The 25,391-nt window shown below is 45.0% G+C and overlaps 1 long non-coding RNA gene across 1 annotated transcript in view; it reads right to left on the bottom strand.

Moving 5' to 3' along the window:
- LOC122552130 (uncharacterized) overlaps positions 1-23,281 on the bottom strand; it is a 44,147-nt gene extending 20,866 nt beyond the window's left edge. The window contains exons 1-7 of the long non-coding RNA XR_015754148.1: positions 23,192-23,281; positions 20,387-20,469; positions 18,570-18,661; positions 17,581-17,667; positions 7,143-7,249; positions 4,281-4,363; positions 362-437 (exon numbers count right to left, since the gene is read on the bottom strand). This is a non-coding gene — a long non-coding RNA (uncharacterized LOC122552130). The remainder of the gene's footprint in view (positions 1-361; positions 438-4,280; positions 4,364-7,142; positions 7,250-17,580; positions 17,668-18,569; positions 18,662-20,386; positions 20,470-23,191) is intronic.
- Between the last annotated feature and the right edge of the window lie 2,110 nt (positions 23,282-25,391).

Genomic DNA, 25,391 nt, shown 5'->3' with positions numbered 1-25,391 from the left:
ACTTTTCCGCTACCTACAGTCAGATCCCACCACCAGGAATATATTTCCCTCCCTAGCCCTTTCTATGGTCTGCAGAGACCATGGGAATTTTGGTGCTGATGTGCTGTCCTACGGATACCTCAGTCACTCACCCTGCCAAATGGCCTAGTGATATTTTGGCTAAACGGATAATCCAGACACCCAGATAAAGTTCTGGAGCTCTGGGTGTGAAGCCTGCCACGGCAGATGGTGGAATGTGAATTCGATAAAAAATTTGGAATTAGGAATCGATGAAAGACTATGAATCCATTGTCGATTGTTGCGAAAAAAAACCCCATCAGATTCACTAATATTCTTCAGGGAAGTAATCTGCCATCCTTACCAGGTCTGGCCTACGTGTGACTCCAGACCCACAGCAATGTGACTGTCCTTTGGGCCCAGCCAGTGACACCCGCATCCTGTGAATGAATAAAAAAGGTCAAGTCTTGTATACAACCATACTATTCTTACAGATAAGTGATGTATTTATACATTTGCTTCTCAATTCCCCACTGACTATTGGGGAAGGGGTGAGGAGGGGTCAATAGTACAATCCCAGTAAGAAGATCATCCCTTATTTCTCAGTTCCACCTGTACAACTTGCCTGGATGTACTCCCAGGAATACCCTCTTGAAGCCCAGCTGTAATGTTATCCCTAATCAAAAATACCTCATCCCCCTGCTCTGTTGCCCCCTTTCTATCTTTGCTATAGCATCTATACACCGGAACATTAAGCTGCTCGTCCTATCCATCCCTGAGTCATGCCTCTGTAATTGCTATAATATCCCAGTGCCATGTTCAAAACTATGCCCTGAGCTCATCTGCCCGACCTATCGGGCCTCCTGCATTGAAATAAATGCAGTGTAACTGCTCAGTCCTACCTCGTTCTCTGCCATGCCTTTGCCTGCCTTGACTGTTTGACATCTGAACTGTATCAGCCTCAGACTTAGCTCTTTCCTCACTTTCTCTTTTGGTTTACCCACATTCCTTCACTATTTTAATGCCTCCTGAATAGCACTAGCAACTCTTCCTTTCCAGTGCCGGGACAATCCATCCTTCTGATGGATTTCAATTCTACCCCACAAGAGATTCAAATGATCCAACAATGTGAACTCTTCTATTCCAATGTCATTGATACCAATAAACAACAGCTCCCCCCCCCAAAGAAAATGGTTATTGTCCCCTTTAAGATTATTCTGCTCTCTCTGAGGCATCCTTACACAAAAATTACACATTCGAATAATAAACCTGACACTCAACAGGTCATCATAAAAGGATTACATGACACATTGAATAGACAATAGACAATAGGTGCAGGAGTAGCCATTCAGCCCTTCAAGCCTGCACTGCCATTCAATATGATCATGGCTGATCATTCCTAATCAGTATCCTGTTCCTGCCTTATCTCCATAACCCTTGATCACACTATCCTTGAGAGCTCTATCAACTCTTTCTTAAATGAATCCAGAGACTGGGCCTCCACTGCCCTCTGGGGCAGAGCATTCCACACAGCCACCACTCTCTGCGTGAAGAAGTTTCTCCTCATCTCTGTCCTAAATGGTCTACCCCGTATTTTTAAGCTGTGTCCTCTGGTTCGGCACTCACCCATCAGCGGAAACATGTTTCCTGCTGCCAGAGTGTCCAATCCTTTCATAATCTTATATGTCTCAATCAGATCCCCTCTCAGTCTTCTAAACTCAAGGGTATCCAAGCCCAGTCGCTTCAGTCTTTCAGTGTAAGGTAATCCCGCCATTCCAGGAATTGACCTTGTGAACCTACACTGCGCTCCCTCAATAGCCAGAATATCTTTCCTCAAATTTGGAGACCAGAACTGCACACAGTACTCCAGGTGTGGTCTCACCAGGGCCCTGTACAGCTGCAGAAGCACCTCATTGCTTCTATACTCAATTCCTCTTCTTATGAAGGCCAGCATGCGATTAGCCTTCTTCACTACCTGCTGTACCTGCATGCTGGCCTTCATTGACTGGTGTACAAGAACACCCAGGTCTCTCTGTACTGCCACTTTGCCTAAATTGATTCCATTGAGGTAGTAATCTGCCTTCCTGTTCTTGCCACCAAAGTGGATAACCATACATTTATCTATTGTCTATTAACATTTACTGAGATTACCATCTGAATGTCCACCTATAATATCCTGTAATACAAGTTTACAAAATCTGTCACTCTCAGTTCAAGTTAGAAACTCACACCATCCCCTCCTCGTGGCCCAGGATTACTGTACATATGACCCTTGAGGACATCCGCAGTCAACTCAGGGGGAAATCTGTGGGTTTCTAGGAGATTCCAACTTGAGATCTCATGTGACTGAACACAGCAGTTCTTTGACACATTGGAGAAAATGACCCAAGCGTCAGTGAGATATGGGGAACAAGAATGACTTTCTTTTCTTTCCTTCCGTGCTGCCGCTCTGCCTCATCAATAAGACATGGGTGTGAAAGGCTAATGCCTAACGATGGGCAAGTTGTCTTCATCCTGACCAATGGGTAGGAAGATCCTCTCAATCACTCCAAAGCGTATCCCTAAAAAGATAGCAACTCTGCCTGCTTCCCACTGCCCAGTGCTCCCAGTAAACGTTTGGATGAATGGGAAGGGGGGAATATCTCCTAGAAAAGGCATAACTGTAAAGGTCTAAGAGGATTATGAAAAGAGAGATGCACAGGAGAAGGGGGCAACAAGTTGCCAGATGGGGTGTAACTTGGGAAAATGGGAAGTTGCTCATTTTGGAGGAGATAATAAAAGAACAAAGTACTATTTAAATGGTAGAAACTGTAGAAAGCTGCACCACAAAGGGACCAGGGGTAATTGTTCAGGAAACACAGAAAGCTACCACACAGTTACAACAGGGAATCAGGAAGGGGAATGGAACGTTTTGTTTCAAAGGTTTTCAGTATGAGAGTTTGGAGTATATACCTGAGAGTAACATATGGAAGTGCTGGTGACACCACCATATCTGCAGTAACGAGAGCAGTTTTGGTCCCTTTAAATAAGGAAATGTGTCACCTTATTGGAGGCATTTCAAGGAAAATTCAATTAGATGATCCCTGGTTTGGAGGGATTATCTTTTAAATAAAGGCTGGAAAGGTTGGGACTCTACTCACTGGATTGTGGAGAAAGAGAGGTTATCTCATTGAGACAGATGGGATTCTTAAGGGGTTTGACAGGATAAATACTGAGAGGATGTGTCTGAGCGTAAATACTGAGAGGGGAGTCTGAAATCAGATTCTGAGTCATGGAATCAAGGGTTCTGTTTTGGATTCATCAAGATAAGGCGACACAGACGCTGGTAAGGGGTTTCAGTAGCAATGGAGCTGGGGTGAGGTGGAGAAAAGCAATGTTTAAGAGATTGGAATTCCTGGTGTTGTGATTGTGTGGATGTCTGATCAGAAGGTCACCTTGGGGTCAGATATAACAGCAATATTGTGAAGAGTGTCATTTTGCCTCAGAGAGTTCCCAGTGGGAGGGAGGGGCTCAGCAGAAAGGTAAAGGTAAGGCAATGGGTTTAACCGTGACAATGTTTCATTGGAGGAAACTGCAGCTAATCGAGTAGTGGCAATGTGGTAAGCAGTTTGGTAACTGAGTAACAGTGGAGTAATGGAGAGGGATGATGGGGAGGGAGAACTGGGTATCGTCAGTGTACATGTCAAACCTAACACAGTGTTTTTGGACGATATCACCTCCTGGCACTATGTACGTGAGATACAGGAGAGACCAAGGATAGATCGTTGAGGGACACCAAATGCAAGGAATTCAGAAAGGAAAGGGAGAGTGGAGATGGAGCAGGATTTTCCAACAACGGTGAGGTCAAATATTGGTTTTCCACAGAATGGGAGAGAAGGACATAACCAAAAAATACCAACAGACAGAACAAGGAACAATATCTATGAATTGGCGAAGGGGAGTGATGAGGCGGCAGCGGAGGAAAGAGAGTTGGAAAGTCAGTTTACCGAGATTAGGGTAAAGGGTCAAGGTGAGCTCTGATAAGGCTTGACAAGAGACTGGAGAAAGATGTAGGTTTAGGATAAAAACCAGGAACACCACGTGAGGCAGTTTGGCTCAGTGGGCTAGTGGGTGGGTGGGAGGGAGGGAAGCAGCAGATCGGATTATCTCAGTCTTAGTCACAGAGAAACTCCATGAGCTCTTCACTCGTTGTTGGAGGGGAGGATGGAGGAGACAGGATAATGGACAGTGTTTTACAAAGAAACAAAACCAGGGTAAGTGATATTTAAAATGAGTGAACAAACCTGATGTATTTAACTTTTATCCAGAATATTAAAACAAATGACTGAAGTCCTGGTTCGAATCCCGTCTTGGCAGATGGTGGAATCTGAATTCAAGAAAAAAAAACAATGTATTAGGAATCTTCTGATCTCCATGAAACCATTGTCAATGGCCAAAAAAATCCTGCCAATCTGACAGTGGCCCAGCCAGCTGCTCACTGTATTAATCACTGCAAAGTCTCAACAAAGGAATGAAACTGGATGGACCAGTTGGCAACTAACAAGGCACCAGAAATTACAACCACAGATTCAGCCCTCTCAATGGTGCAACGTCCTCCTCACTAACATATGGTTTTTGGTGCCACAATGTGGACAGTTGTCTCACAGACTAGTCAAGGAACAGCCTGACATAGTCATATTCACGGAATCATCCCTTACAAATAATGACCAGACACCACCATCACCATCCCTAGATATCGAGAGTGTGGTGCTGGAAAAGCACAACAGGTCAGGCAGCATCCGAGGAGCAAGAGAATCGACGTTTCGAGACACAGCCCTTCATCACCCTGACCTGCTGTGCTTTTCCAGCACCAGACTCTTGACTCTGATCTCCAGCATCTGCAGTCTTCACTTTCTCCTGAAATCTCTGGATATGTCCTGTCCACCGGCAGGACAGACCAGGCAGAGGTGGTGGCACAGTGGTGTACAGACAGGGAGGATTTGCCCTGGGAGTACACAGCATTGGCTCCGGAGACCAGGAAGTCTCATGGCTCCTGCTGATTACCACGTCCCTTCCTCCCTTGGCTGATGGATCAGTTCTCCTTCATGTTGAACAACATTTGGAGGAAGCACTGAGGAAGTAAAATGGTGTCAAACGTACTCTGGGTACAGGATTTCAATGTCCACAATCGAGACTAGCTCTGCAACAGATTTACTGACAGAGCTGGTCAGATCCTAAAGGATATAGCTGCTCAACTGAGTCTGCAGCGGGTGGTGAGAGAACCAACAAGAGTGTAAAACATACTTGATCTCATTGTTATGAATTGACCAGCAGCAGATACATCTGGCCATGACAGTATCAGTAAGAGCGACCATCACACATTCCTTTCGGAGACAAAGTCTTGCCTTAAAGTTGAGAAAAACCTCCACTGTGTTGAGTGGCACTATCACCGTTCTAAATGGGACAGACTTCGAAGAGATGTAGGATCTCAAACTGGATATCTCTGAGGCACTGTGGGACATCAACAGCAGCAGAACTGTACTCCAGCACCATCTGTAATCTCATGGGTTTGTAAATCCTGCTCTCACCCATCACAATGGACAGGAAAGGAGGGCATGCCATGAGCAGCACCAGGCAGTCCTAAAAATGAAGTGCCAACCTGGTGAAGCTACCAAACAGGACCATTTGCAAACAGCATCAGCAGCAAGCAACAGAGCTAAACGATCCTACATCCAATGGAACAGATCGGAGCTCTGCAGTTCTGCCACACCCAGTTGTGAACGGTGATGGACAATTAAACAACTCACTGGAGGAAGCATCACAGATATCCCCACCCTTACTGATGGAGGGGCCTCACACATCCATGCACCAGATAAGATGACAGCATTTGCAGCAATCTGCAGCCAGAAGTGCAAAGTGGGATGATCCATCTGAGCCTTCTCCAGTGGTTTCCAACATCACAGATGTGAGTTTTAAGCCAGTTCGATTCAGTTTGAATAACATCAAGAAATGGTTAAGTCGTGCAAAGGTTACGGGCCCTGCCAATATTCTGGCAATAATACTGATGGCTTGTGCTCCAGAACTTGCCACCAACCAAGACACGTACCGCTCCAGCACTGGCATCTACCGACAATGTGGAACATTGCCCAGGAATGTTCAACACAAAAACACAGGGCAATCCAACCCAGCCAATTTCCATCTATCAGTCCACACTCGATCAGCAGTAAAGTGATGGAAAATGTCATCAACAGGGCTATCAAGCAGCAGCTGCTCCGCAACAGCCAGCTGAGCGACACTCATTTTAGGCTCCACCAGGGCCACTCAGCTCCCGATGGTGTTACCGCCCTGATTCACAATCTGGCAACCAGCTGAATCCGAGAGGTGAGGTGAGAGCGACAGCCCAGTCCCACTCCAAGATCACTATTTCTAGCTGATTCTACCCTTGTATCAGCTCATATACTCTCATCCACCTTGTGTTATCTCTAGACTTCATTATCCAAACACACTCCTGGCCAGCTGCCCACATTCAACCTCCCTGTAATCTCAAGAAACACTATATCTCTGCTGCCCAAGTACTCCCTCGTACCAAAATTTGTCGATCCATCAAAAGGCTCCTATTCATAATCAACAACATAGAGCCACAGAGATGTACAGCATGGAAACAGACCCTTCAATCCAACCCGTCCATGCCGACCATGTATCCCAATCCAATCTAGTCTCACCTGCCAGCATCCGGCCCACATCCCTCAATTTAAAATTCTCACTCTTGATTCAATTCCTGCTTGTGATCATCCCGAGCTCGCTGCAACACACACCCTTTGAGATCTCGACAACCCATTCTGTTCGAGACTCCCAATGATCTGTTAGTTCATTACTTCACCTGTGTGGCTGCTTTTACAGTTGCCAAAGCAAAAAGGTCTGAAATTCACAGCTAAAACCTCACAGATCTGCTTTCCTCCTTTAGACATTCCTCAAAACCTGCTTATTTGGCAATGCATTTGGTCACCTGACCTAATATCATCCTTCTCTGGCCTTATGTCTAAAGTTCCCAATAATATTTTTGTGAAATTATAAGCAGGATAACAAAACTACAAACTGTTCTTTAATTGGACATTATCTTGAAATCATCACTGTTGCTGTAATGAATACTCTGTAATGTCTCTTACCCAACCACATTGTGGGAGCACCTTCACCACACAAACTGCAGCTGTACAAGAAAGTCAAACATCACCCTCTCCACAGGCAACAGGGCTTTGGCATTAATCACTGGTATCTGTGGAAGGAGACACAGTTGATATTTCAGGGAGTGCAAAATGGATTACAGGGAATGAAAATGGTGCAGAATTTGATAGTTAGAAATGGAAGGAAAATGCACTTGCTTATTGGAAAAAAAGAATTCTTGACTGTCAAAGATTTTCCAGAAAAAAATTAATAAGCAGCACATGGTCAGGGGCTGTGCGGCAGTGAAAAATAAACTTACAAAAATGTCTGTAAAAGTAATAGTAAAATATTGAACAGACCAAATATACACGCATTGTTCGAGACTGAGGAAGCTAGATATTGACAAAGTGGTCATGAGGGAGCCCAGAGATGAAGCAGAGCTGTATAAGCTGTTATGATCCCACATAGAGATGTATAGCACCAACACAGACCCTTCGGTCTAACTCATTCATGCCAACCAGGTATCCGAACCTAATCTATTCCCATTTGCCAGCACTTGGCCCATATCCCTGTAAACGCTTCCTAATCATATCATGTGTCTATTTAGATGCCTTTAACATGTTTTAATTGTACTAGCCTCCACCACTTCCTCTGGCATTCATTCCACCCACTGCATGAAAGAGTTGTCCTTTAGGCCCCTTTGAAATTTTCTCCGTTCACCCTAAATGCCCTCTACATCTGGACACCACCACTCCAGGGTAAATCCCTTGTTCATTTACTCTATTCATGCCCCTCATGATTGTATAAACCTCCATCACATCACCACTCAGCCTATGGCACTCCAGGGAAAACAGCCCCAGCCTTTTATGCCTCACCCTACAGCTCATATCCTCCAACCGCAACAACATCCTTGTAATTCTTTTTTGAAACCTTTCAAGTTTCACAGAACCCTTCTGATAGGAGGCAGGCCAGAACTGCACACAATATTCCAAAAGTGGCCTAACAAATGTCCTGTACAGCAACATGACCTCCCACATCCTATACTCAATGCTCGAACCAATGAAGGAAAATATACTGAACACCTTCTTCATCATCCTATCGACCTGCAACTTGACTTGCAAGGACTATGAACCTGCAGTCCAAGGTCTCTTTGTTCCGCAAACGTCTCCAGGGCCTTGCCATTCAGTGTGAAAGTCCTGCTCTGATTTGCTTTTCTAAACTGCAGCACCTCATATTTATCTAAATTAAACCCCATCTGATCAATATCTCATTGTAATCTGAGGTAACCTTCTTCATTATCTACAATACCTCCAATTTTGTATGACCTGCAAACTCATTTACGATACCAAATCGTTTAAATGAATGGTGAAACAAATCCAGAAATAAACATCCATTTCTCTGAGTTTGAATGTGCTCTGTGTAAATCCTGCCCAATGACTCTGTACCAGAGACAGGCTGCACCTGCGCCTGGCTGCACCTTGCCCCCTACAAAGCTGGTGGCTCCGCACGTGTCCAGTGAATTTTTGCCCCAAATAAAGATGGTGGCGCGCACTCATGCCTGCAGCCACACTGAGGCAATTCCCCGTTTACTGAAAACACGAGACTGGGACGTTCAACTTTGTGTTTTCCGACGTGCACATTTTGTTTGTAAAACCTTTCCGCTCATACAGAATCGCTCTCACCTCCTGCAGTTCCACAGACAGCCTTGATTGCTGTGGGTACCTATTCTCTGCCTGGTTACTCGTTTGTCCTTAGTGTATTTGTACAATCACTTTGGATGCTCCTTAAACCTATTTCCTAAAGCTATCTCATGTCTCCTTTTTGCCCTCCTAGTTTACCTCGAGTATACTCCTACTGCCGCTACACTCCTCTCGGGATTCACACAAACACAGCTCTCTGTACCTGCCATATCCCTCCTTCATTTTCACGACCAGGCCCTCAATTTCTTTCGTCAGGCAGCATTCTCTACACCTACCAGCCTTGGCCTTAACAGGAACATACTGTCTATATACTCTCATTGTCGCAGGCCTATGGAGGCAATGGCAGATGAGGACAGAGAAGCAATCATTCTCAGTAAAGAGGTAATGTTGGGAAAGATAACAGCCTAAAGGTAGTTGGGTGTCCTGGCCTTGATGGAATGCATCCCAGGGACTAAAAGAGATGTTTGGCCGGGGGGGGGGGGGGGGGGCGGCAGAGAGAGAATAACACATTGACCTCGTGATAATTCACTAAAATTTGTTGGATGTCTGGTTTTGACAGACTGGAAGCTGCCAATGTGGTGCCACTATTTTTCAAAAAGGATCCGATGGCTTAACTTCTGTAGTGGAGAAAATGCTTGAACCTCTCAAGGAAGTAGTGGTGAGATATCTGGGTAGAAATTGTCTCATTGAGCAGACACAGCATGGATTCATGAAAGACAGGTCACGTTTAACGCGTTTATTAGAATTACTTGAGGATACAACAAGTGCGTTGGACAAGGGGGACTCGGTGGATGTGGTGTACCTGGATTTCCAGAAGGCATTCGATAAGTTGCCACATAAAAGGCTGCTGAATAAGGTAAACATGCATGGCATTGTGGGTAATTATCATTGATACAGGATCAGTTAACCAACAAAAAGTAAAGAATGGGGATAAATGGGTGTTTGGATTGGTGTTGGCACTAAAACTGTTTGCAATTTACACAAATGTTTTGGAGTTGAGGACCAAGTGTACGGTGTCAGAGTTCACATTTGATACAAAGATGAGGTAGAGCAATGTCTGCAGAGGCCACTGTCAGTCTGCACAGGGATACAGATCAGTTATGTGAGTGGGTAAGGATCTGGCAGATGGAGTTCAATGTTGGGATATGTGAGGTCATCCATTTTGGTCGGACTAACAACAAACTGGATGATGAAATGGTGAAAACGTGCAGCAGGCTGCTGTGCAGAGGGAGCTGGGTGTCCTTGTGCATGAATCACAGGAAGTTGGTTTGCAGGTGCAGCAGGTAATTAAGGCAGTGAAGGGAATATTGTCCTTCCTTGCTGGAGGGATGGTGATGCTGCAGCTATACAGGGTGCTGGGGAGGCCACACCTGGAGTACTGTGTACAGGTTTGGTCTCCTTACTTCAGGAAGGATGGACTGGCACTGGAGGGAGTACAGAGGAGGTTCACTAGTTCGAGTTGGGAGTTGAGAGGGTTGGTGGTTGTGGAGAGATTGAGAAAACTGGTTCTATAGTCATTGTAATTTAGAAGAATGGGAGGTTGGAGAGGAAACAATAAAATTATGAAGGGAGTAGATAAGACAGAAGCAGGGAGGCTATTTCCACTGGGGGGGGGAGGGGGGGGGTCAAAGTACAGAGCAATATCTCAAAATAAGGGGGAGCAGATTTAGGACTGAGTTCAATAGGAGCTTCTTCAGCTAAAGGGTTGTGAATCTGTGGAATTCCCTGCCGAGTGCAGTTGACGTTATTAACTTGAATGCCTTTAAGGAAAAATGTAGATTTGTGAACAGGAAAAGAATTAAGGGTTATGGTGAGAGAGCAGGAATGTGGTGCTGAGGCCATGAGAAGATCAGCCCTGATCTTGTTGAATGGCAGAGCAGGCTTGAGGGGGCAGGTGAATGTTCTTGCCTTGTGCCATCAAAATTGGCCTTTGTCCAATTCAGAACCTTAACTTTTAGATCTGATATATTATTTTCTATAACTATTTTAAAAATAGTAGAATTATCAGAGAATCCCAACAGTGTGGAAACAGGTCATTCAGCCTATCACATTGATACTGACCCTGAGAGCCTCTTAACCTCCCGCTGTAACATTGCATTTGCCAGGGCTACCCAACGTGCACATCCCTGAACATTATGGGCAATTCAGCCTGGACAATCCACCCAACCTGCACATCTTTGGACTGTGGGAGGAAACCAGAGGGACCAGACGAAATCCATGCAGAAAACCCTAATAAGATGATCATCCCTTTCTTATTTCCCAGTTCCACCTAAATAACTTCACTGGGCGTACTCCCAGGAATATCCTCCCTAAGAAAAAACATAATGCTATCTCAAATCAAAAATGCCACTCCCCCTCCTCTCTCGTCCCCCTTTCTATTCTTCCTATAGCATCTATACCCTGGAACATTAAGCTACCAGGCCTATCCATCCCTGAGTGATGCCTCTGTAATTGCTATAATATCCGAGTGCCATGTTCAAAACCACACCCTGAGCTCATCTGCCTTCCCTGTCAGGCCTCTTGCATTGAAGTAAATGCAGTTCAACTGCTCAGTCCGACTTCATTTTGTGCCTTGCCCTTGCCTGCCTTGACTATTTGATTTCTGAACTGTACCAGCCTCAGACATATCTCTTTCCTCACTATCTTCTTGGGTTTATACCCACTCCCTCACTGGTTTAATGCCTCCCGAGTATCACCAGCAAGTCTCCCTGCCTAGACATTAGACACCTTCCAATTCAGGTACAATCCATCCTTCGTATGCAGGTCAACTCTACTCCAGAGGAGATCACAACGATCCAAAAAACGTGAATCCTTTTCCCCTGCACCAGCTCCTTAGCCACTCATTGAGCACCTCCTCCTCCTCTGTAATATGGACATTTTTCAAGATGTCACCATTTATTTCCCCACATTCTATATCTCCCATTTACTTCTTCACAGTAAACACTGATGCAAAATACTTGTTTCCCTATCTCGGCCATCGCCTGCAGCTCCACACAATGGCTGCCTTGCTGATCTTTGAGGGTCTCTATTTTCTCCCTAGTTAGCCTTTTGTTCCTCATATATTTACAAAAGCCCTTTGGATTATCCTTAACCCTATTCGCCAAAGCTATCTCACGTTCCTTTTTTGCCTCCTGATTTCCCTCTTAATTATACTCCTACTGCCTTTATACTCAAAAATTTTTTGGATTGGAATAAATGCAAAATATAACACCCTGACAAAACAAACGAGGGTAGGACTTACACTCAAGAAAGGTACGGCCTTGAGTAGTGATATGGGAACAAAGAGACCAAGGGGTTCATGTCTTTGAAGTTTGTGTCACATGTAGACAGGGTGGTTAAGAAGGTGCGTAGGAGAAAGTGAGGTCTGCAGACGCTGGAGATCAAAGCTGAAACTTTATTGCTGGAACAGCACAGCAGGTCAGGCAGCATCTAGGGAACAGAAGATTCGACGTTTCGGGCACATGCCCTTCTTCAGGAATGAGCAGAGAGTGTTCAGCAGGAGAAGATAAAAGGTAGGGAGGAGGGACTTGGAGGAGGGGCGTTGGAAATGTGATAGGTGGAAAGAGGTCAAGGTGAGGGTGATAGGTCGGAGTAGGGTGGAGGCGGAGAGGTCAAGAAGAAGACTGCAGGTCAGGAAGGCGGTGCCGGGCTGGAGGGATTCGGCTGAGACAAGGTGGGGGGAGGGGGGATGAAGAAACTGGTGAAGTCCAAGTTCATCCCCTGTGGTTGGAGGGTTCCCAGTCGGAAGATAAGACGCTCCTCCTCCGACCGTCGCGTTGTTGTGGTTTGGCGGTGGATGAGTCCAATGACCTGCATATCCTCGGTGGAGTGGGAGGGGGAGTTGAAATGCTGTGCTACAGGGTGATTGGGTTGGTTCGTCCGGGTGGCCCAGAGGTGCTCTCTGAATCGCTCCGCAAGTAGGCGGCCTGTCTCCCCAATATAGAGGAGGCCACACCGGCTGCAGCGGATGCAGTAGATAATGTGGGTGGAGGTGCAGGTGAATCTGTGGCGGATATGGAAGTTTCCTTTGGGGCTCTGTGGCGGATATGGAAGTTTCCTTTGGGGCTCTGTGGCGGATATGGAAGTTTCCTTTGGGGCTCTGTGGCGGATATGGAAGTTTCCTTTGGGGCCTCTGTGGCGGATATGGAAGTTTCCTTTGGGGCCTGTGGCGGATATGGAAGTTTCCTTTGGGGCCTGTGGCGGATATGGAAGTTTCCTTTGGGGCCTGTGGCGGATATGGAAGTTTCCTTTGGGGCCCCAAAGGAAACTTCCATATCCGCCACAGATTCACCTGCACCTCCACCCACATTATCTACTGCATCCGCTGCAGCCGGTGTGGCCTCCTCTATATTGGGGAGACAGGCCGCCTACTTGCGGAGCGATTCAGAGAGCACCTCTGGGCCACCCGGACGAACCAACCCAATCACCCTGTAGCACAGCATTTCAACTCCCCCTCCCACTCCACCGAGGATATGCAGGTCATTGGACTCATCCACCGCCAAACCACAACAACGCGACGGTCGGAGGAGGAGCGTCTTATCTTCCGACTGGGAACCCTCCAACCACAGGGGATGAACTTGGACTTCACCAGTTTCTTCATCCCCCCTCCCCCCACCTTGTCTCAGCCGAATCCCTCCAGCCCGGCACCGCCTTCCTGACCTGCAGTCTTCTTCTTGACCTCTCCGCCTCCACCCTACTCCGACCTATCACCCTCACCTTGACCTCTTTCCACCTATCACATTTCCAACGCCCCTCCTCCAAGTCCCTCCTCCCTACCTTTTATCTTCTCCTGCTGAACACTCTCTGCTCATTCCTGAAGAAGGGCATGTGCCCGAAACGTCGAATCTTCTGTTCCCTCGATGCTGCCTGACCTGCTGTGCTGTTCCCGCAATAAAGTTTCAGCTAAGAAGGTGCGTAGCACACTTACCTTCATTGTTCAGACCTTTGAGTACAGGAGTTGGGACGTTATGTTGAGGATGTACAGGACGTTGAAAAGGCCTCTTCTGGAACACACTGTCCAGTTCTGGTTGTGCTGTTATAGGAAGGATATTATTAAATTGGAGGAGGTTCAGGAGAGATTTACCTGCATGTTGCCATGAATGGAGGGATTGTGTTCTAAGGAGAGGCTGGATAGGCTGGAATTTCTTCACTGGCGTGCACGAGGTTGAGGGGTGACCTTATTAGAGGTTTATAAAATCAGAAAGAGTGTAGATAAGGTGAATGGACGAGGGAGAAGGGGATTCAAATCTCGGGTGCATTCATTTTGAGAAGAAAAGAGAAAGGTTTCAGAAAAGACATTAAGTTTTTTTTTAAAATGTATACGTGTGAAATGAACTTCCAGAGGAAGTGGTAGCTGTGAATACAATTACAATATTTAAAAGATTAGTACATAATTAGGAAATATTTGGATGGATGTGGACAAGTACACTTAGTTCAGTTTGGAATTATGGTTGGCATGGACTGGTTGGACCACAGGGCCTGTTTCCTTGCTGTATAACATTATGACTCTAATCCTCACTAACTCTAAATTCCTCCATCGTCAACTCTCCCGATCACTGTCACTTCATCCAGCCTCACAACTCTTCCTTATTTATATAATTCCTCACCAGCCACAGAACGCTTCCTATCTCATGTCCTCCAGTTTCTCAGATCTCTGCGACATGTGCCTTTCTTTAGTTCCAGCCTTGAGGATGCCCTCATTCACTCCGATTGGTTGGAAGACAAACTGGTACGACCTGGTCCTCTAGTACTGCTCTCTGCCCCCTATTGGCCTGCGCTGACATCAATCACAAGAGACCCATTGTGAGGTGAGTGGTGGGATCCTCCCTCTATCTGCCATGGGATGAGGTTCATCATTCACAGTGAATGGGGCAGTATCACAGAGCACAGGGGCTGGGGGCTATTCAGCCCGTTGGGACTGTACTCTCTCCCTCTGGAGATGTTGCACATCTGTCCCAATTCCCTTCCCATTTGCCCATAGCCCCCCCAAATCTTCCCCTGAAAAGTAAAATTCCAAATCTGTTTATGAATAACTGCTGAGTCTGTGTCCAGCTGCCAATCAGACTGTTCCAGATACTCAGAACTTACTGAATAAAATAATGTTCACATATTATTTGCCAATTACCTGAAAATAGTTACTAAAATTGTGACATTGTTAACAATTCCCTTCTCTCTGCAAATTAAATATCCTAGACACAAATTTGCAGCTGGTCAAACTCACTGCTTAACCTTCTCAGCTCCAAATACAATTATCTGTGCTTCTGCTAGCTCTCTACAAAAGAGGAACACATCTTATTTTCATTTATTCGTGTCATAGAGATGTACAGCACAGAAACAGACCTTTGGTCCAATTTGTCCATGCCAACTAGGAATCCTAAACGAATGGAATCCTATTCCCAGCTATTGATCCGTATCCCTCGAAACCCTTCCTATTCATGTACTCAATCAGATGCCTTTCAAATGTTGTAATTGTATCAGCCTCCACTACTTCATCTGGCAGCTCATCCAATACACACACCACACACAGCTTGAAAACTTTGCTCCTCAGATCCCTTTTAAATCTTTGCTCTCTTGACTAAAGCCCATGTGATCTTGTTTTGGAACCACCTAACCTGGGGGGGGAAAGACCCTGGCTGTTCACCTTATCCATGCCCCTCATGATTTTACAAATCTACATGAAGTCACCTCTCAATCTTTGACTCTCCAGGGAAATTACCCCCAGCCTCTCCCTGTAGCCCAAATCCTCCAACCCTGGCAAAGTCTTTGTCAATCTTGTCTGAACTCTTTCAAGATTCAGAACATCCTTCCCAGAACAGGGGATTTTGAACTTAAAACAGAATTCCTGAAATGGCTTAATCAATTTCCTGTCCAGCCACAATATGATGTCCCAGCTTCTGTATTCAATGCATCGACCAATAAATATAAGCATTCCAAACACCACCTTCACTAGTCTGCCTATCTGCGACTCTACTTTCAACGAACAATGAATCTGAACTCCATGGTCTCTTTGTTCAGCAACACTGCGAAGGACTTTACCATTAAGTGTAGAAGTCCTGCCCTGATTTGCCTTTCCAAAATGCAGCACCTCGCATTTGTCTAAATTGAACACCGTCTGCCATTCTTTGCTCCAATGGCCCATCTGATCAAGATCCTGTTGTATTCTGAACTGACCTTCTTCACTGTCCACTAAACCTCCAATTTTGGTGTCTTCTGTAAACCCACTGACTATATCTCATATATTCACATCCAAGTCATTTATTTGAGGACCGAATATCCATTCCTGCAGGACAATGCTGCTCACAGGCCTCCAGTCCGCAAAGCAACCCTCCATCACCATCCTCTGCCTCGTACCTTCAAGCCAGTTTTGTATCCAAATGGCTAGTTCTCCCAACATTCCATGTTATCTAACCTTGCTAACCAGTCTGCTTTGTGGAACATAGTTCAGTGTCCACATGGACAACGTCCACAGTCTGCCTTCATCAATCATCTTTGTCACATCTTCAAAAAAACTCAATCAAGTTAGAAAGAGAGAATTACTCACACAAAGTCATGTTGACTATCCTTAATCTTTCCTGGTCTTTCCAAATACATATAAATCCTATCCCTCAGAATCCCTTCCAACAACTTGCCTACCACTGACTTCAGGCTGCCTGTTCTCTTGTTCCCTGGCCTTTCCTTACCACCTTTTTAAAATAACAACACTTGTCTTCCAGCACCTCACCTGTCACAAACGATGATATAAATACCTCAGGGAGGGGCACTGCTTTCCTAGCTTTCCACAAATTTCTGGGATACACCTGATCAGGACCTAGGGATTTATCCACCTTGATGCCATTTAAGACATCCAGTACCACCTCCTCTGTAACATGGACACTTTTCAAGTTATCACTGTTGGTAACTATCAAGTTCTCCAAACTCTCTAGAACAGAGTAGCATAGTATCTCTCCCACCTCCTGTTGTTCCACAGATGGCCTTCTTGATCTTTAAGAAGTTGTATTCTTTGTCTGTTTTTTCTTTTATCCTTGATATATTTGTAGAATCGGTTTGGATTCTACTTAAACCATTTCCTAGAGATATTTCATGTTCCCTTTTTGCTCATCTGATTTCCCTCGAGTATATTCCTGTAAAAAACATTAACCTGTACTCCCAATTCCTCCGCCTCTGCCATATCTGCTTCCAGGAGAAGCAATTCCACTCCAGGACATCCCAGAAAGGATTCCTATTTCAAGGACTGCATTTCCCTCCCACGTGATCAACAATGCCCTCTAATGCATATCCTCCACTTCCTATACCTCCACCTTCCCCCCACCCCTCCAACCACAATAAGAATATAATCCACCGGTCCTCACCTGCCACCCCACGAATCTCCAGATACAGCGCATTAACCTCTGCAATTTCCGCTACCTACAGTCAGACGCCACCACCAGGGATATATTTCCCTCCCCAGCCCTTCCACAGAGACCATGGGATATTTGGTGCTGATGTGCTGCCCCACTGATACCTCAGTCACTCACCCTGCCCAATGGTCTAGTGATACTATCACTAGATGGATAATCCAGACACCCAGATAACGTTCTGGGGCTCAGAGTTTGGATCCCGTCACAGCAGACAGTGGAATGTGAATTCAATAAAAATGTGGAAGTAAGAATCTATTAAAGACCATGAATCCATTGTTGATTGTTGCAAAAAAAAAAACCCATGAGATTCACTAATATCCTTCAGGGAAGGAATCTGCCATCCTTACCTGGTCTGGCCTACATGTGACTCCAGACCCACAGCAACGTGGTTGAATCTTAACTGCCCTTGAGGCCCAGCCAGTGACACCCTCATCCTGTGAATGAATTAAAAAAGGTCAAGTCTTGTATACAATCATACTATTCTTACAGATAAGTGATCGGTTAGTAAATTTGCTTCTCAATTCCCGGCTGACTATTTATTTCTCAGTTCCACCTGTACAACTTGCCTGGATGTACTTCCAGGATTATCCTCCTGAAGCCCAGCCATAATGTTATCCCTCATCAAAACCATCTCACTCCCCTGCTCTGTTGCCCCCTTTCTATCCTTGCTATAGCATCTATACCTTGGAACATTAAGCTGCTGGTCCTAACCATTCCTAAGTCATACCTCTGTAATTGCTGTAATATCCCAGTGCCATGTTCAAAACCATACCCTGAGCTCCTCTGCCCGACCTATCGGGCCTCCTGCATTGAAATAAATGCAGTGTAACTGCTCAGTCCTACCTCATTCTGTGCCTTGCCCTTGCCTGCCTTGACTGTTTGACGCCTGAACTGTACCAGCCGCAGACTTGGCTCTTTCCTCACTCTTTTGAGTTTACCTCCATTCCTTCACTGGTTTAATGCCTCCTGAATAGAACTAGCAACTCTTCCCTTTCAGTGCAGGTACAATCCATCCTTCTGATGAAGGTCAATTCTACCCCACAAGAGATTTGAATGATCCAACAATGTGAACTCTTCTATTCCTATGTCATTGATACCAATAAACAACAGCCTCCCCTCAAAATGGTTATTCTCCCCTTTAAGAATATTCTGCTCCCTCTCCGAGGCATCCTTGTACAAAAATTACACATTCGAATAATAAACCTTGCACTCATCACATCATTATAAAAGGATTACATAACACATGATGGTTTGGGGAGACCTTTTGAGAAAATGTGATGATTCAAAGGAGAATTTTTAAGCAGCAAATAGGATTGATCTGGAACGCAATACTCACAATGCGAATATCCAGGTCCTGATGTACTGAGTAATTCAGAGTTTGGCAGAACATTTACTGAGATTACCATCTGAATGTCCACCTGTAATATCCTGTAATACAAGTTTATAAAATCTGTCACTCTCAGTTCAAGTTAGAAACCCACACCATCCCCTCCTCCTGGCGCAGGATTACTGTACATAGTTACAACAGGTCATCAGGAAGGGGAATGGAATGTTTTGTTTAGAGGGTTTTCAGTATGAGAGTTTGGAGTATATACCTGAGAGTAACGTGAGGAAGTGGTGGTGAGACCACCATATCTGGAGTAATGTGAGCAGTTTTGGTCCCTTTAGATAAGGAAATGTGTCACTTTATTGGAGGCATTTCAGGGAAGATTCACTAGTAGAAAGTGCGGACTGCAGATGCTGGAGATCAGAACTGAAAAATGTGTTGCTGGAAAAGCGCAGCAGGTCAGGCAGCATCCAAGCAGAAGGAGAATCAACGTTTTGGGCATAAGCTGAAGAAGGGCTTATGCCCGAAACATTAATTCTCCTGCTCCTTGGATGCTGCCTGACCTGCTGTGCTTTTCCAGCAACACATTTTTCAGCAGGGAAGATTCACTGGGATGATCCCTGGTTTGGAGAGGTTATCTTTTAAATAAAGGCTGAACAGGTTGGGACTCTACTCACTGGATTTTGGAGAAAGAGAGGTGATCTCATTGAGACAGATGGGATTCTTAAGGGGTTTGACAGGATAAATACTGAATGGATGTGTCTGAGGGTAAATACTGGGAGGGAAGTCTGGAACCAGATTCCGGGTCAGTCACGGAATCAAGGGCTCTACTTCAGATTCGTCAAGTTTAAGGCGACACAGAGGCGGGTAAGGGGTTTCAGTAGCAATGGAGCTGGGGTGAGGAGGAGACAAACAATGTTTAAGAGATTGGAATTCCTGGTGTTTGGGATTGTGCAGATGACTGATCAGAAGGTCACCTTGGGGTCAGATATAACAGCAATATTGTGAAGAACGTATTTCTGCCTCAGACAGTTACCAGGGAGAGGGAGAGGGAGAGGCTCAGCAGTAAGAGAAAGGAATTTGGAATAACAACTGAAGGCAATGGGTTTAACCATTACAATGTTTCATTGGAGGAAACTGCAGCTAATCGAATAGTGGGAATGTGATAAGCAGTTTGGTAACTGAGTAACAGTGGAACAATGGAGAGGGATGGTGGGGAGGGAGAGCTGGACAGTGTCAGTGTACATGTGAAACCTAACATGGTGCTTTTTCACAATATCAACTCCTGGCAATATGTAGGTGAGATACAGGAGAGAGCAAGGATAGATCCATGAGGGACACCAAATGCAAGGAATTCAGAAAGGAAAGAGAGAGTGGAAATGGAGCAGGATTTTCCAAAAACCGTGAGGTCAAAAGGAAGTTTTTCAAAGAAGGGGAGAGAAGGGCATAACCAGAAAAGACAGACAGAACAAGGAACAATATCTGTGAATCGGTGAGGAGGAGGAGGAGACAGAGTGTTGGAAAGTCTGTGATTTAGCAAGCTTGGGTAAATTGTAAAGATGAGCTCTGATAAGGCTTAACAAGAGACTGGAGAACGATGTAGGTTTAGGACAAAAACCAGGAACACCACGTGAGGCAGTTTGGCTCAGTGGGCTAGTGGGAGGGAGGGAAGCAGCAGATCGGATTATCTCAGTCATGGTGACAGAGAAACTCCATGTGCTCCTCACTCATGTTATTGGAGGGGAGGATAGAAGAGACAGGATGATGGACAGTGTTTTACAAGAAACAAATCCAGGGTAAGTGATATTTAAAATGAGTGAACAAACCTGATGTATTTAGCTTTTATCCAGAATATTAAAACAAACGACTGAAGTCCTAGTTCGAATCCCATCTTGGCAGATGGTAGAATCTGAATTCACGAAAAAATAACTGGAATTAGGAATCTCCTGATTTCCATGAAACCATTGTCAATGGTAAATAAAATCCTGCCAACCTGACAGCAGCCCATCCAGCTACTCACTGTACTAATCACTGCAAAGTCTCAACACAGGAATGAAACTGGATGGACCATGTGGCATCTAACAAGGCACCAGAAATTACAACCACAGAATCAGCCCTCTCGATGGTGCAATGTCCTCCTCACTAACATATGGTTTTTGGTGCCAAAATGTGGAGAGCTGTACCTCAGATTAGTCAAGAAGCAGCCTGACATAGTCATATTCACGGAATCATCCCTTACAGACAATGACCAGACACCACCATCACCATCCTAGATATCGAGAGTGTGGTGCTGGAAAAGCACAACAGTCAGGCAGCATCAGAGGAGCACAACAGTCAGGCAGCATCGATGTTTTGAGCCTCAGCCCTTCATCAGTCTGATCTGGTGTGCTTTTCCAGCACCACACTCTCGACTCTGACCTCCAGCATCTGCAGTCTTCAATTTCTCCTAAAATCTCTGGATATGTCCTGTCCCACCGGCAGCACAGACCAGACAGAGGTGGTGGCACAGTGGTGTACAGACAGGGAGGATTCGCCCTGGGAGTCTCATGGCTCCTGCTGATTACCACGTACTGTCCTCCCTTGGCTGATGAATCAGTTCTCCTTCGTGTTGAACAATATTTGAAGGAAGCACTGAGGCAACAAAATGGTGTCAAACGTACTCTGGGTACAGGATTTCAATGTCCACAATCGAGACTACCTCTGCAACAGAATTACTGACTGAGCTGGCCAGGTCCTGAAGGACACAGCTGCTCAACTGAGTCTGCAGCGGGTGCTGAGGGAACCAACAAGAGGGTAAAAAACATACTTGATCTCATTGTTATGAATTGACCAGCTGCAGATATGTCTGGCCATGACAGTATCGGTAAGAACGACCATCACATGTTCCTTTTGGAGACAATGCCTTGCCTTAAAGTTGAGAAAACCTCCACTGTGTTGAGTGGCACTATCACCGTTCTAAATGGGACAGACTACAAAGAGATGTAGGATCTCAAACAGGGTATCTATGAGGTACAGTGGGACATCAACAGCAGCAGAACTGTACTCCAGCACAATCTGTAATCTCATGGGGTTGTAAATCCTGCTCTCATCCATCACAATGGACAGTAAAGGAGGGCATGCCATGAGCAGCACCAGGCAGACCTAAAAATGAAGTGCTAATCTGGTGAAGCTATCAAACAGAATTACCTGCATATCAAACAGCATCAGCAGCAAGCAACACAGCTAAGTGATCCAACATCCAATGGAACAGATCGGAGCTCTGCAGTTCTGCCACACCCAGTTGTGAACGGTGATGGACAACTAAACAACTCACTGATGGAAGCATCACAGATATTCCCACCCTTACTGATGGAGGGGCCTCACACATCCATGCACCAGACAAGATGACAGCATTTGCAGCAATCTTCAGCCAGAAGTGCAAAATGGGATGATCCATCTCAGCCTTCTCCAGTGGTTTCTAACATCACAGATGTGAGTTTTAAGCCAGTTCGATTCAGTTTGAATAACATCAAGAAATGGTTAAGTAGTGCAAAGGTTACGGGCCCTGTCAATATTCTGGCAATAATACTGATGGCTTGTGCTCCAGAACTTGCCACCCATCGAGCCACGTACCGCTCCAGCACTGGCATCTACCAAAAATGCAAAACATTGCCCAGGAATGTTAAACACAAAAACACAGGACAATCCAACCCAGGCAATTTCCATCTATCAGTCCACACTCGATCAGCAGTAAAGTGATGGAAGATGTCATCACCAGGGCTACCAAGCAGCAGCTGCTCTGCAACAGCCAGCTCAGCGACACTCACTTTAGGCTCCACCAGGGCCACTCAGCTCCCGATTGTGTCACTGCCCTCATTCACAACCTGACAACCAGCTGAATCCCAGAGGTGAGGTGAGGGTGATAGCTCAGTCCCACTCCAAGATCACTATTTCTAGCTGATTTCACCCTTGTCTCAGCTCATATACTTTCATCCACATTGTGTTATCTCTAGACTTCATTATCCAAACTCACTCCCTGGCCAGCTTCCCACATTCAACCTCCCTGTAATCTCAAGAACATCTAAATATCTGCTTGTTGATTCATCAAAAGTCTCCTATTCATAAGCAACAACATAGAGTCATAGAGATGTACAGCATGGAAACAGACCCTTCGGTCCAATCCATCCATGCCAACCAGATATCCCAACCCAATCTAGTCTCACCTACCAGCATGTGGCCAATATCCCTCAATTTAAATTTCTCACACTTGATTTAATTCCTGGCTGTGATAATCCCTAGCTCCCTGCACCACACACACTTTGAGACCTCGACAACCCATTTTCTTTGAGACTCCCAACCATTTGTTAATTCATTACTTCATCTGTGTGACTGTTTCTACAGTTGCTGAAGCAGCATGGTCTGAAAGTCGCAGCCAAAATCTCACAGGTCTGCTTTCCACCTTTAAGACATCCCTCAAAACCTGCTTTTGGTCAACTGACCTAATATGTCCATCTCTGGCCTTCTGTCTAAAGTTCTCAATAGTATTTTTGTGAAATTATAAGCATGATAATAAAAATACAAACTGTTGTTGATTTGACACTACTTTCAAATCATCACTGTTGCTGTAATGAATAATCTATAATGTCTCTTACCCAACCACATTGTAGGAGCACCTTCACCACACAAACTGCAGCTGTACAAGAAAGTCAAACATCACCCTCTCCACAAACAACAGGGCTTTGGCATTAATCATTGGTATCTGTGGAAGGAGAAACACAGTTGATGTTTCATGGAGTGCAAAATGGATTACAGGGAATGAAAATGGTGCAGAATTTGATAGTCAGAAATGGAAGGAAAAGACACTTGCTTGTTGGAAAAAAGAATTCTTGACTGTCAAAAATATTCAAGAAAAAAGTAATCTGATAATCGAGCAGCACATGGTCAGGGGCTGGGCCGCAATGAAAAACTCATTTGCAAAGGGTCTATAAAAGTCATAATACAGTAGTAAACAGACCAAAAATACACCCATGGTTCGAGACTGAGGAAGCTAGATATTGACAAAGTGGTGATGAGGGAGCCCAGAGATGAATCAGAGCAGTATTGGCTGCTATGATCACAATGACTCTATACTGGAGAAAGGCTGCACATGCGCCTGGCTGCACCTTGCCCCTACAAAGATGGCGGCTCCACACATGTCCAGTGAATCGTTGTCCCGAATAAAGATGGCGGCGCTCACGCCTCATTTACTGCAAACACGGGACTGGACGTTCAAATTTGTGTTTTCCGACGTGCACAATTTGTTTGTAAAACCTCTCCGCTAATAGCAACACAGTTTTTCTCCCATTTCCCTGTTTATTTCTTTCCTTACCGTATCCTTTCTCTCCATAACTTCCCGAGCATTCATTACAGCGACTGTGCGCGCCGCACGCGAGGGTGATCACATGGTTTAGTTTAGCTCCGCCCTTCATTCACTTTGATTGGTTGGAGGACCAACATCCCGCTAGGTCATCCAATACCGCCCACCGTCCTTTCATTGGTCCGGTGCTGACATCAATCACCCGGAGTCCTTTGTTGGCGAGAACATGCGCAGTGTGTCCTGCTTAAGCTGATTTGTTGGGTAATGTGATGGGAGAGTTTGCTGAGGGCAAGAATTCCCTTTGTGTGAGCTCTGCAGTAGATTTCCTTTATTCATGGAGGGAATTGCCTTCCTACTCATGATGAATCAATGCCATCTGAATCAGTACATAAACACCACTTTTTCACTCCTTTTCACAACATCTGAGATCTTTAGCACATTGTATCACTCTCTTCTTTGGAGACAAAAAAGCATGAAATGGAACCTCAAGGAATTGGAGCAGGAGGAGGGCATTCATCGCCTTCAGCTTGTTCCCCCATTCTATCAGATCATGGCTTGATCAACCCAGACCTCAACACCTCTTTTATGCTTGATCCACATAGCCCTCAACTGCTCAATATTTCAAAAATCTATCTGCCCTCTTTTAAAATAATTTGAGATAGAATCCCAGATTCCCTACTATGTGGAAACAGGCCCTTCAGCCCAACAAGCCAGAACAACCCTCCGAAGAGTAACCCAACCATTTCCCTCCCACATTTAACTTTCACAATTGTTTGGGCGGGAAAATTCTAGCCATTCACTGAGAAAAAACATTATTTACTTTTTCTAAAATGAATGTTCCCTTATGTAATGTCCCCTGGTTTGAGACTCCACTGGTGCTAGAAGATCTAGTCAACATCTACTCTGTCAAGCTCCTCAGAATCCTGTTTCCATAAGATCAACCCTGCTTATCTGTTCTTGATAGGTCAACCCTTTTGTCCTCAAAGCAGCTAAGTAATCTTTTTTGAATGGTCTCCGATGTTACTTTATCCTTTATTAAATATGGGAGCTAACATTGTATACAGTACTCCAAGTGAGGACTCAGCAACAGCCAGTGTGGTTAACCAATCCTCAGTCCATGCTAATACATTACCCCGATATCATGAGCTCCTAAATTGTTCAATTACCTTTTATGTAGCGCCTTATCATTTACATTTTTAAAATCCAAATACAGAACATCATTGGATTGCCCTTTATCAGCCCTGATTGTTATCTCCTCGATGAACTGTCGTAAATTTGTCAAATATAGTTTCTCTTTCACAAAACCCAGTCTACCATGTTTAATCATAAGCTTTTCTAAATGTCCTGCAATTTCTGTCTTTAATATTTGACTCTGTAGTTTCTTTCAGTAGATTTGCTAAGTATGATTCATCTCTCTTAAATCCATGCGGACTCTGTCCAATCCCGTCACTGTTCAGTAAGAAACTTCACTGTACTTCAGTATATTTATTAAATGT

Source organism: Chiloscyllium plagiosum, unplaced genomic scaffold (genome assembly GCF_037043375.1).
Source record: "Chiloscyllium plagiosum isolate Xiang-an unplaced genomic scaffold, Cpla_swu_hap1 HiC_scaffold_42, whole genome shotgun sequence".
Classification (NCBI taxonomy): Eukaryota; Metazoa; Chordata; class Chondrichthyes; order Orectolobiformes; family Hemiscylliidae; genus Chiloscyllium; species Chiloscyllium plagiosum.
This window is presented reverse-complemented; position numbering and strand designations above follow the sequence as displayed.